This window comes from Carettochelys insculpta, chromosome 7 (assembly GCF_033958435.1).
Source record: "Carettochelys insculpta isolate YL-2023 chromosome 7, ASM3395843v1, whole genome shotgun sequence".
Taxonomy (NCBI): domain Eukaryota; kingdom Metazoa; phylum Chordata; order Testudines; family Carettochelyidae; genus Carettochelys; species Carettochelys insculpta.
In genome coordinates this window covers 4,559,642-4,572,850 of record NC_134143.1, presented here as the reverse complement: position 1 = coordinate 4,572,850, position 13,209 = coordinate 4,559,642, and the positions used below count along the sequence as shown (strand labels likewise).

The following is a 13,209-nucleotide window of genomic DNA, read 5'->3' as shown; positions in this document are numbered from 1 at the left end:
GCCCAGCCTTAACGCCGCGGCTACAGCCGGGTTCTCGCCTCCGTCACCTCGCTCGCGCCGCTCCTTCAGGCCCCACCCACTGAGTGCGCCCGGCCGCCATGTTGTGCCTAAACGCAGTAACTTTTCCTCGAGCCTCGCCTCTTTCCTCGCGAGAGCTGGGTGTTCGGGCGCGCGCTCTGCTTCCCTCCTCTGTGCGCGTTCTCGCGGAAACAGAGGGAGACACTGCGGGATAGTTATCGCGAGATCTGGTTGCCGTGGCTCCCCGTCGCTATAGTAGCCGGGGGGGGCTGGGGGGGGGAGCGAGTGAGGATGCTGTAGGCTGCCGCGGAACCCGTCTCTGGAGGATGAGTAATGACGGCAAGTGCTAACTTCTGTGGGGCCGCGCGGGCCGGGAGCCCCTCTCCGTCCTGAGTGCTTCGACGCACCCCTGGAGCGGCGCCCGGCGTGCCCGGGGGATCCGCCCCCTGGAGGGGGAAGCACTGAGCCTCGGGGGGCGGCCCCGTTCGTCTTCCTCCTATCCTCGGGGAAGACAGCGGTCCCCCTGCCCGGGGAGAGCTCTCCCGCCGGGAGCAGCTCCCCACAAGGCCATGAGGAGAAAGGGGCGGGAAAGCAGCGCGCGTGCAGGGGTGTCGCTTCTATCAAACCCGGGCAGGGCAGGGCAGGGGGCGCCGCCGCTGGTGCAGTGGGGCACCTGGGGTGGGGCGGCCGGTAACAGGTTGGGGGGAGGAGCAGGTTGCAAGCAGGACTGCGAGATGAAGCCGGGAAATGAGGGTGCGGGGCAGTGTTTGTTCACGGCCCAGGAGTAGAATCATTTCACGTTGGCAAGTGTACCGCAGTCACAGAAACTTTGGGGCGGGGTGTTATTGGACAGCAAAGATGCTCGGAATGTGATTTTTTTTTCCAAGTGAGGGAAAGCCATCAATAAACTACTGGGTCTTTAAATCCAGCCCGAGATGGCCCCTACTCGCAGGAGGGCATTCAGTCTTACGTAAGTGGGTGGAAATCAGGGAGTGTGTTTATGCCAAGGCGGAAATATTGTGTGGCGTTCACACTGGAGGTGGAAAGTGTAACAGTGTATACCTTTAAGTCACTGAATTTGGTGAGCCGTTAATATCTAAAGAGGTGTCAGTAACAAGCGAGTAAAAGAAAAGGAGTTCCAGAAACCAAGAACATTTGCTAGCGGGAGAGGATTTTTAAGGTAGTGGTGTTAAATATGATTAGTTAGCAATTAATTTATGATAAAAGAAAGAAGCAAAACTGTGTCCTAAGTTTTAGTTGGAAAGAAATTGGTTAGAAATGTGAGGCCTTGTTTTCTTGTTTTGGGTTGAACCAAGGAATGGGAAAGACTTTTCTGGAATGGAGAAAGCTATCTGGTTTTGACGGGCTTGATTTTCTTTGAATCTTTATTATCTGTGAGAAGATTATGACTGAGTTCTGATTACTGAGGATTAAGAGTCCTAAAAATAAATCAAAACAAGGCACACCTCTTGCCCTAAGTGAGGAGGGAAGCTGTTATGGATGTTTAAAGGGGCAGAAGTGGTTGTGTGGGTGTACAAGTTTCAGGTAGCTTTTGGTATTATGGAGCAAATTAAGGTGCGGTGATTATGAGGATATATCCACATTAAAAGGAAAATACAAAGCAACTTTTTATGGTATCCTGGGCGCAATTTGAAACTCATTATAAGAGTAAACTTAGAATTCTGAAAAACAAGTTTCTTTAAACATAATTATTATTAAGTCTCCAAAAAGGAACCAAGACTGAAAGATTCTTTGTCGCTAAAGATTCGATATGGAATATCAGTTGAATATCATTAAAAATGATAAATTCACAATTAACAGTGACTGGTTTTCACTCTAGAAGGAAAATAAGTTGCTATGGTCCTGAAAATAAAATTGGTTAAATAATCCCTGACATTGTTTTAAAATATAACTGACAACACACCACGAGCTAAAATAATTTGGAATTGGTCCATGTAAAGCTGCACTAATTTACAAGGTGAATCTACTAATATTAAGATAGCCAGATTGGACACTCCAAGAACTCTACTGCAGTACGTATAGTGACAGAGAGTTAGCCGTGTTAGTCTGTATTCTAACAAACCAAACCAAAAGTCATGTAGCACTTTAAAGACTAACAAAATAATTTTTTAGGTGACAAGCTTTCATGGAACAGACCCACTTCTTCACATATATAACATTTCCAGGATGAACTGACAGCTGTATAGCACAGAGGTCCAAAAAAAACCCCCCAACCAGATACATGGAACTGAAGATGGGGTAGAGCTAGTAAGTGTCTTGCCTGAAGTGATTATAAATATCAAAGGAAGGGAACAGTCCTTGTTACGGGTGAGGTAATTGCTATCCCTATTCAGACCAAAACTGTTAGTGTGTCAAATTTGAGTATGAATCCTAGTTCACACATCTCCCTTTGTAATCTGCCATTTAAAGTTTCTTAGTTGTAGGATGCATATTCTCAGGTCTTTAACAGAACAGCCCACTCCACTGACAGGCTTATGTGTATTAAGATTCCTAATGTCTGCTTTGTGCCCATTCATTCTTTGGTGAAGTGTTGTCCAGTTTGCACAATGTGCATAGTCGAGGGGCACTGCTGGCACGTGATGGCATATGTAACATTAGCTGAGGTACAGGAGAATGAGTCCCGATCTTGTAATTAACATGGTTAGGTCCAGTGATGGTATCGCCAGAATAAATACGTGGACAAAGTTGGGTTTGTTGCAAGGAAAAGTTCCAGGATTAGTATTGCTGTGGTATGGCCCATGGTTGCTAGTGAGAATTTTCATTAGGTTAGGCGGTTGTCTATAGGAGAGAACAGGCCTCTTACCTTGGGCCTTCTGGAGTGTAGTATCATGTTCTAGTATAGGTCATAGGTTTTTGATGATGTGCTGCAGGGGCTTGAGCAGGCTGGGAGCCCCCTCTCCCGTTCTGAGTGACAAGTGGTGATTTGTTAGGCCCAAGAAGGTCAATATCTTGAAGTAGCTGGTTTCCAGGTATTCATCTGTGTTTTATTTATTTATTTTACTTCTCCTGCTGGGTAGTTGTAGTTGTTTTATGAATGCTTGGTAGAGATCTTGAAAATTTTGATCTTTGTCGGTAGGATCGGAGCAGATGAAATTGTATCTAAGTGCTTGACTGTATGGATTGTGTGGTGTGTGCTGGATGGAAGCTGAAGACGAGTAGGTAAGTGTAGCAGTCATTGGATTTCTGGTGGAGAGTGCTATTGATCTGGCCATCCGTGATTTGTACTGTAGTGTTCAGGAAATGTATTTCTCGTGTGGAATGGTCAAAGCTGAGATTGATGGTGGGATGCAGGTTGCTAAAATCTCTGTGGAATTCCTCCAGAGTCTCTCTTCCATGGGTTCAAATGATAAAGGTACCATCGATGTAGTGTAAATAAAGGAAGGGTGATGTTGGTATATAGATCCTTTACATCCATGGTGGCAAGGACAGTGATGTCAGGAAGATTTCCGATGTTTTGTAATTTCCTCAGGAAGTCAGTGCTATTTTGAGATAGCTGGGAGTGCTGGTGGCATAGGGTTTGAGGAGGGAGTCTGCATAGCTGGATAGTCCAGTAGTTAGGGTCTACACCAGTATTCCACATGCAGATGAACTACAAGCAATCACAAATACCATCCCTGATGTTACCATGGCAGATCTGGTGGCTGACCTATGTAACTTTGTTCTCACCCACAATTATTTCCAATCTGGGGACAACCTATACGTGCAGATTAGCAGCACTGCTGTGGGCACTCTCATGGCTCCACAGCATGCTAACATTTTCATGGCTGACTTCAATCGTTTTTTCAGCTCTTGTCCCCATGACCCGCCTTTACTTACCTTATATCCATGACACCTTTATCATTTGGACCCATGATAAAGAGACTATGAAAGAAATCAAGAAAAAAAAGATTGTAACAACCTGCACCCCACCATCAGTCTCAGCCTTGACCATTCTCTGGCAACAGCCCTCATTCCAGATGGGGTTGTGGTACGTCTCCAGGGGAGGGAACTCTAGCCATTAGGAAAAAGTAGGTGTTGGTAATGGGGGATTCAGTCATTAGAAACAAAGAGAGATGGGTTTGTGACAACTGGGAGAACTGTATGGTGATTTGTCTGCCTGGTGCGAAGGTTGTGGATCTCTCGAGACATCTAGATAGACTTGCATGTAGTGCTGGGGAGGAGCTGGTAGTCATGGTGTGTGTAGGTACCATTGACATAGGAAAAAGTAAGAGAGAGATTCTGGAGGCCAAATTTAGGCTGCTAGGAAAGAGATTGAAGTCAAGGTCCTCTATGGCATCACTCTCTGAAATGCTTCCAGTTCCATGTGCAGGGCCAGGTAGGAAGGCAGAACTTCACATTCTAAATGCGAGGTTGAGACAATGGTGTTTAGGAAGAGGTGTGGATTCATTAGGAACTGGGGGAACTTTTGGGGAAGGGGAAGCTTATACAGAAAGGCTGGGCTCCACCTAAACCAAATGGAACCAGACCGCTGGCACTTAATTTTAAAAAAGTCATAGAGCAGTTTTTAAACTGACTGGTAGAAGCCTATGAGTGCAGGGGAGCACATGGATCAGACAGAGGAGGCATGTCTGTAAATAGGGATTCTCTGATCTACTAAGAAGGAGAGGGTTGTAGATGATAAAATATGGGTAAGACCAAATGAGAAACAATCAATTGAAAAGAATCTAATGTATCTGGAAAAGACAGACAGATAAATGGTGACAAATGTTTAGAGTGCTTGTACATAAATGCTAAAAGTCTAATAAGATGTGTGAACTGGAGTGCCTTGTATTAAAGGAGGATATTGATATAATAGGCATCACAGAAACTTGGTGCAGTGAGGATATCAATAGGATACAGCCATACCAGGGTACAAAAAATATTGGAAGGACAGAACAGGTCATACTGGTGAGGGCATGGCACTATACACAAAAGAAAATATACAATCAAATAAAATAAAAATTTTAAATGAGCCAAAATGTTCCATAGAATCTATATACGGGTGGTAATTTTGTGCTCTAATACTAAAAATATAACACTGGGGATACATCGGCAATCTATGGGAGATTATAGAGGCTACCAAAATTTAAAAAAAAAAACAAAAACAAAACCCTCTAATAATTGTTAATTTCAACCATCCCAATATTGACTGAGTGCACGTCACCTCAGGGCAGGATGCAGGGATAAAATTTCTTGATACCTTAAATGACTATTTCTTGGAGCAGCTGGTCCTTGAACCCATGAGGGCAGACCCAATTCTTGATTTAGAGTGGAATGCAGGATGTGGTTCAAGAAGTAAGTATGGGTGGACTGCTTGGGAATAGTGACCGTAATGTAATAAAATTTAACATCCCAGTGGTGGGTAAAGCACCGCAGCAACCGGACATTGTGGCATTTAATTTCAGCAAGGCGAACTGCACAGAAATTAGGAGGCTAGTAAAACAGAAATGAGAATGTACAGTGCCCAAAGTAAAATCCCTGCAAGCTGCATGGAAACTTTTCAAAGATACCATAATAGAGGCCAAATTAAAAAACACAGAGTACCAAAAAAAGTGCCACTGTGGCTTAGCCACCAGGTAAAAGATGCAGTGAAAGATAAAAAGGCATTGTCTAAAAAGTGGAAGTTAAATCCCAGTGAGAAAAATAGAAAGGAACATAAACTATGTCAAATTAAGTGTAAAAACATAAGAGAAGCCAAAAAGGAGTTTGAAAAACAGCTAGCCAAAATTCAAAGGCTGTGTCTACACTACAAAATAACTTCGAGGCAACTTCAAAGTAGAGCATCCACACACAATACGCACCCTCCCTTACATTGAAGTAGGCTTCCCCCTGTTTCAAAGTTAAGCGTCTACACACAAGTAGCCCCTACTTCAAAGTAAGGGGCCAGGAAATGATTCAGGCATGGGGATGCATGGCCCACAAGACCTTGTGGGCTCGCAGCCAGCTGACCCCTTAAAGGGCCCTTCCCAACACTCCCACCCTGCACCTGCTCAAGGCTGCCAGGCTATGGACAGCAGCAGAGCATGTGCTGGGGAGAGCAGCAGAAGACCATGCCCGCTTCCACCCTTCCCGAGGATGATGCCCTCTCCACCCTGGTCAGCCTTCTGGCCATGCTGGTTGCCCTACTATGCCAACGGTGCAGTCGGCTCGCTTGCATGGGACCCAGCCTCGAAGCCCTGGCCATGGCCCAGCTGCTCCTTCCCTTTTCCCCCCCACCCCCGAACTGGCACCATTGGGCCTTCACCACTAGCACTGAGCGATGAGTCCGGCTGGTGCTGGAGGACTGGAACAACGAGCGGTGGCTGAGGAACTTCTGCATGACCCACCAGACATTCGAGGACCTCTGCCACTGGATCGCCCCAGTCCTCCAGCACCAAGACACCTGGATGCAGCCAGGACTCCCAGTGTGGAAGAGGGGGCCATCGCACTATGGCGGCTGGACACCACCGACAACCATAGGTCCATCGACCACCAATTTGGAGTTGGTAAGGCCACCGTCAGAGCAATGCTGATCGAGGTATGTCCAGCCCCCACCAGGGACCCAGCCAGGGATGGGGGCCCCTTGTGGGGTGGGTGCAGGAGGAAGGGGGCCCTCCTGGTCAGATGGGGAGATGGCAAGGGGCAGGAGGGCCTCCTGGTCAGGTGTTCATGAACATCTCCTCCTCACTACTGCATGTAATCTGAGCCATCAATAGCGTGCTCCTGCGATGCATCGTGACCCTGGGGGACCTGGATGTCACCCTTACGAACCTGGATTCCCCAGTTGTTTTGGAGCCCTGAATGGGATGCACCTGGCGATCTGGGCTCTGGACCACAGTGGGGATGCCAGCATTAATACGAATGGGTACCACTTGGTGGTACTCCAGGCCCTGGTGGATGCAAGGGGTTGTTTCCTGGCCGTGTGTGGGGAGTGGCTGGGCAGGGCCCAAGACACCCAGGAGTTCTGCAATTCGTGGCTGGGATGCCGGATGCAAGAGGGCATGTATGTCCCCCTGTAGGAGCTCCTGCGTGGGGACATCATGATGCCCCCCTGCATCGTGGCCGACACTGCATACCCGCTGCACCCATGTCTTGTGTGGCCCTATACTGGATACACAGCACTGGCTCAGGACCACTTTAACGGTTGCCTCAACCACTCCAGGGGCACACTAGAGCAGGCATTTGGGAGGCTGAAGGAGAGATTTCGCAGCCTCCTGAATGTCCCCTTGGTGATTGCTGCCTGCTGTGCCCTCCACAACCTTGTGGAGGGCCACCAGAAGCCCTTAATCCAGGGCTGGGCTGCAGACCTGGCGGCCGGCTATGAACAGTTGCCCACTGCCCTGTGCCGCGAGGCACAGAGGGATGGGGTCAGGGTCTGGGAGGCCTTGTGCCATGCCTTTGACCAGGGTCTGCCATGACTCTTCCAGCCACGTTCTGGACCATACACCACCCCATCCCCACACCCCTCAGGCTCCCACCCTTCACCACTCTCCCACCAAGCACCAGGGACACAGGGTTAGGGTAGGAACAATGAACTTTACTGTGGGGAATAAAGTATTTGAAAAAACACAACAGAATGTGGTAACGTATTTGGTGTGCATAGGGGGAACAGTCGGCAGGGTGAAGGCGGGGGCCAAGGTTGAGGGGACTGAACTGGGATTGGGGCTGGGATGGGAGGACTGAAATGGGAGGGGGCCTAGGTTGGGAGACTGAACTGAGATGAGGTCTGGGATGGGAGAAGGGTCGGTCACTCAGAGTCATGGGGGTCCAGGAGCCATGTCGGCCATGGCTGCCCCTACTTCCCTGTGCAGGGTGTAATGGGGCCGGGACCATGGGGAGGTAGGGCTGGAGTGGGGGTGCCACTGGCTCGGCCTCCACAAGGTGTGTGGAGGGGGCAGGCACTGGGTCTGGGCCAGGTGCGCCTGCCTCGGCCAACAGCTGCTGAGCCAGCTCGAGGCAGGCGGCTGGTGCCAGGTCCTCCACATGGTGGGCAGCTGTGGGAAGGGTGGCTGCAGGCCGTACTGGTGAGGGGGCAGGAGGCTAGGTGAGGTGGGCAGCCAAGGCCTGGGCCACGGTGTCCATGCTGCTGGCTAGCCTCACCCACACCTACCACTCCATCGCCAGCCAGTCCCAGAATACCCTGGTCATCTCCTGCACAACCACCTCCTCATCCCTCCAGTGTCATCTCTGGGAGGCCCAGCCGCAGCCACCGAGGGGATGCAGGCTGGGGCGATAGGGCAGCCTCCTGGCCCCCTGCAACTGTTGCCCACTCTGACAGGCTGTGGTGGCTGACCAGCGAGGGACCTGTGGAGACAGAAGGGGACAAGGGGACGGCACATGAGTGATGGCTCCCAACCCTAGGGGAGCCGGGGCCTCTGCTCCTTTTTCCCCTGCCCTGCTCTCCTGCCATCCAATGGCCTGTGAGATCCTGGATGCCCAGAGGTTCCTGCTTGTTGAGGGTTGGCCCATGTTCCCTCCCCCTCTCCCGTCCCCTGGTGTGTGGGCTGTGGGTCTGTTCCAAGGGCACCCCATCCCCAGCCCTTGGGATGTCCTGCTTGTCCCGTGACCTCCTGGGGCTTGGGCTCGGCTCGGTTTGACTTTGCCTGGCTGGGTGCCCCAGAGTGGAGAGTGATGACAAGGGTCCCATTGCTGAAGCCCTTGTCATCGCCCTCGGTCTCAGTGGTCCGGCCCTCACGTGGGGGGCTGGTGGTGCCGGAGGGGCCCACCTCCTCACCGCTGTCCATGAGGGTGAGGGGACCAGCAGCGTTGACAACATGCTCCGGGGTGGCCACCTCTCTCAGCCCTAGAAGCCTTTGCAGCTCTCTATAGTGGGGGCAGTGGACGGGCTGTACCCCCAACTGGCTGGCAGTGTCACGGGCTTTGCAGTATGTCTGGCTCAGCTCCTTGCTTTATCCTGATGCTGGTGATGGTACGGTCAGGGTGGTCTCAGGTGGTGAGGCCACGGGCCAGCTGGTTGAAGGCTTTGGCATTGCGCTGGTAGGTGCCGGTTTGCTGAAGGACCTCCTCCTCCTCCCTGCTACAGGGCCAGGAGGTCCTTCAGCTCTGCCTTGGACCAGCAGGGTCCCCTCCTAGCATGGCTCTTGCCTGAGCCCTGTGAGTCCTCAGACCCCTTGGACCCCTTGTCTGAGGTCCCCGGGAAGGGCGGGGGTGTCGTGGCATGCTGCCATGGCTGGCCAGGGGGTGTGGAGGCTGGTCAGTGCTTTGAGTAGTGGCAGTACGAGGGAGAACTCATGCTGCCCCTGCTTGTGGCCCAGTGTCAGCTTCCTGCCTGGGGTTGATGGGGAGCTGCTTCCTTTAAGGCAACTGGCAGGGACCATAGAGCCCTGCATGGGCTGGCCAGACTGTCTCTGTCCTCTGGGGGGGCTTCCTTCGCTGATTCGTTCCTTCAAAGTAAGGAGTTCAGAGCATCTGCACACACTTAACTTCAAAGTAAGGCACTACTCCATTCCCGGGAATGGAGTAGTGACTTCGAAGTTAACTTTGAAGTAAGGAAGTGTGCGTATAGATGCTCTGCAGGCTACTTTGAAGTAAGTTTGTAGTGTAGATGCACCCAAAAAGCAATAGCAAAATGTTTTTAAGTACATAAGCAGGAAGCTGGCTAAACAACCAGGGGGGCCGCTGGATGATCGATGATGCTAAGGGAGCACTCAGAGATAAGGCCATTGCTGAGAAACTTAATGAATTCTTTGCTTTGGTCTTCACTGCTGAAGATGTTAGAGAGATTCTCAAACCTGAGCCCTTCTTTCACAATGCTTTCTCAGCGTATCACCCAGGAAGAACTTACACATGATATTGTGTAACTCTTGACTGTGGCTTGTAATTTATCCTTTAAATCAGCTTCTGTACCTACTGACTGGAAGATAGCTAATGTGACTTCAATATTTAAAAAGTGCCCTAGAGGTGATCCTGGCAATTACAGAGCAGTAAATCTAGCATCAGTACTGGGCAAATTAGTTGAAACTATAGTGAAGCATAAAATTGTCGTACGTATAGATGAACTTGTTGGGGAAAAGTCAACATGGATTCTTTGAACGGAAATCATGCCTTACTAGAGTTCTTTGAGATGGTCAATAAGCATGTGGACAAGGGGAATCTAGTGGATTTCCACAAAGCCTTTGATGAGGTCCCTCCTCAAAGGCTCTTAAAATAAGTTGTCACAAGATAAGAGGAGAGGTCTTCTCACGGACTGAGAACTGGTTAAAAGACAGGAAACAAAAGGTAGGAATTCTCAAAATTTACCAAGGGTAGGGTAAGTTTTCACAATGCAGAGAGGTAACTAGTGGTGTTCCCCCAGGGTCTGTACTGAGACAAATCCTATTCAATCTATATATGACTTGGAAAAAGGGGTAAACAGAGAGGTGGCAAAACTTGCTGATGAGACTAAGTTGCTTAAAATAGTTAAGAACAAAGTAGACTTTGAAGAGCTTCAACAAGATCTAACAAAACTAAGTGAATTTTAATGTTGATAAATGCACATTGGGACAAATAATCCTCACTGTACATACAAAATGATGGGGACTAATTTAGCTTTAACCACTCGAGAGAGATCTTGGAGTTATTGCGGATAGTTCTCTGAAAACACCCTCTCAATGTGCTGCAGCAGTCAAAAAGGCAAACAGGATGTTAGGAATCATTAGAAAAGGGATAGAGAACAAGACAAAAAACATCTTATTGCCTCTATATAAATTCATGGTATGTCCACATCTTGAATATTGTGTACAGATGTAGTCATCTCCTCTCAGAAAAAGATATATTGGCATTAGAAAAGATGCAGAAAAAGGCAAAAAATGATTATGGGTTTGGAATGGGTGCCATATGAAGAAAGATTAAACAGACTGGGACTTTTCAGCTTAGAAAAAAGGAGACTAAATGGGCGGATGATTGAGTTTTATAAAATCATGACAGGTCTGTGAAAAATGAATAAGGAAAAGTTTTTTTGATTTGTTCATGTAAGAACTAGGGAATCACCAAATGAAATTAATGGATAGCAGGTGTAAAACTAACAGGAATAAGTTTTTCTTCACACAGTGCATAGTTGGCCTGTGGAACTCCTCTCCAGAGGATGTTGTGAAGATCAAGACTTTAACAAGGTTCAAAAAAGAACTAGATAAATTCACAGAGGTTTGGTCCATCAATGGCCATTAGCTAGCATAGGTATGAATGGAGTCCCTTGTCTCTGTTTGTCAGAATTTGGAAATGGACGTCAGGAGACGGATTGCTTTCGTGATTGATTATCTGTTCTGTTTGCTGCCCCTGGGGCATCGGGCATTGGCCTCTGGTGGAAGATGGGATACTGGGCTAGATGGACCTTTGGTCTGACCCAATAGAGACATTCTTGTGTAAGCTGTTTGTTGAGTAACATTTTATCTCAAAACCCATGAAAATCTAGATAGTCATGAATGTGTGTAACCTATGTTTTTAAGGGAATTTGGGCCTAGTCTTGCAAGGTTCTTAGAGGGAGGGTCTGGCATATTGCAAGGTCCATACCATTATTTACTATGCTTTAAGACAAACCCAGTTTGTGTGTCCAAACTGTTGCGTCTAAACTTGCTTGTGAACTCCATGTAAAGGAAGCTCTTCTACTGTGCGTTTTTCGTCACCAACATCAACTATATTCAATAAATAATGGATGATGAATAAAAATATCGCACTTTCAAAATATTCCAGAAAATAAGTAAAAAATCTTGATATGGGACAGGTGTTAGTTCAGTTTTGCTGCTTTTGACATTAATTGATTTAAATTTTATTTTCTTAGTAGTAGCCTGAAGTTAATAGCTCTCAGCAGGCCACTTAGTTAATGATTTTACAATAAAGTTGGATTTTACCATATGGTTGGATTTCAGTGATGATTACTGAGGGTTTCTCATGAAAAGCTCTGGTATTTAAGAAATTGTTCTTGTATTTAACCTCTGTGTCCTCACATGGACTGTTCACTGTGTTACAGTATTCTCAAATGCCACCCCATACTTAAGAGGACTGTAAGGATTTGAAATAAAGGAACATGTGGATATTATGGGACTGGTAATGGAATACAGAGCTTTTTACCTCAAAAGTCACTGCTCCAAATTTAGCCTTTTTCAGTAGTAAAGGGAAGTTATTACCATCTCACAGCTGTGATCTGTATGGAATGATTACTTCATCTCAGTCCAATTCTTAGCGAATGCAGGCTATCATTATAATTTGCATTCTTGCTGACAGTTTCATCTCAGCAGAGTGGCCAAAGATTGAATGAGTTTGGAAAAAGAACTACCCTCTCACCCATTTGGTGCTAACAGCAGGCCAGTGCTAAGACTATCAAAACAGTGTGGTGAAATGTATATCATCGCTACTACAGTGACATTCTTATTTTGTGGGTAAACAGAAGACTTCAGTCTCCAGAGCTATCGAATGCACTGAGTTTGTAATTTATAAACATTTATAGAGATGAGTGTCACAAGGTGAATGGTCCCATTAAATAGATCCAGCACTCCTGTGCCAGAACAGGTGCTTCTACTTGGCCAATCAGGAGCAGCTACCATGGATAAGGGAGCATCAGAAGCAGCAGGAGACCCAAAGAGGGAAAGAGTGTTTCCTGCAGGAAGCCTGACAGCAAGCGAGGTTTGCTGGATAACTTCTCCAAGCCAGGGCTCAAAAGGGCAAAAGCCAGGAGAAGTGGCAGCTGTGGAATAAGGTGCCTATGGGCTCTTAGCTGAAGAGCCAAAGCCAGTATCGAGGAAGGGACTGTGGAGCAGCCCTGGCCTGAGAGTGAAAGGGCAACCAGCCCAGCAGCAAACAGATGGCAGAACCAGCACCAGGCACACCTGCTGCACTTCATGGCATGGAAACTCCATGGCTGAAACCAAAAGAGCTTTCTTGCTTGGGCCCAGTCAGACAAGCCCTCCTTGACAGCAGGAAGTCTTCCATTAGGGTTGCCTAACTGGCCACATGGACGAGATTCTGATTTTGACCTGCAAATGTCTTCCTCTCCAACTTTTTGAGCCTATATCTCTCATACTGGGCTACCTTCTCCACCTTAGGCAGCAGGGGCTGTCCATGTCATCAGTAAATGTTTCTATGGCCTCTTTTTCTTCCTTCTATCCTGACATAGAGGTCCGCTGGTTGGTTGTTTCCTAAAACATCTTAACAGACCCTACTTTCATGTCTGACAGTTGGTCTCTATCATATGGCCTAAATGTCACTTGCAGGCTGACG

At 48.0% G+C, this 13,209-nt stretch overlaps 1 protein-coding gene across 17 annotated transcripts in view; it reads left to right on the top strand.

The window, feature by feature from the left end:
* The first annotated feature begins 264 nt into the window (after positions 1 to 264).
* USP54 (ubiquitin specific peptidase 54) overlaps positions 265 to 13,209 on the top strand; it is a 202,991-nt gene continuing 190,046 nt past the window's right edge. For 16 of the 17 annotated variants that reach the window (XR_012646231.1, XR_012646232.1, XM_074999694.1 and 13 more), the window contains exon 1: positions 265 to 357. The gene's annotated coding sequence lies outside the window, so the exon portion shown is untranslated. Of the gene's footprint in view, positions 358 to 1,140; positions 1,199 to 13,209 lie in introns of those variants that run through there. The other variant, XM_074999692.1, reaches the window with a different exon arrangement.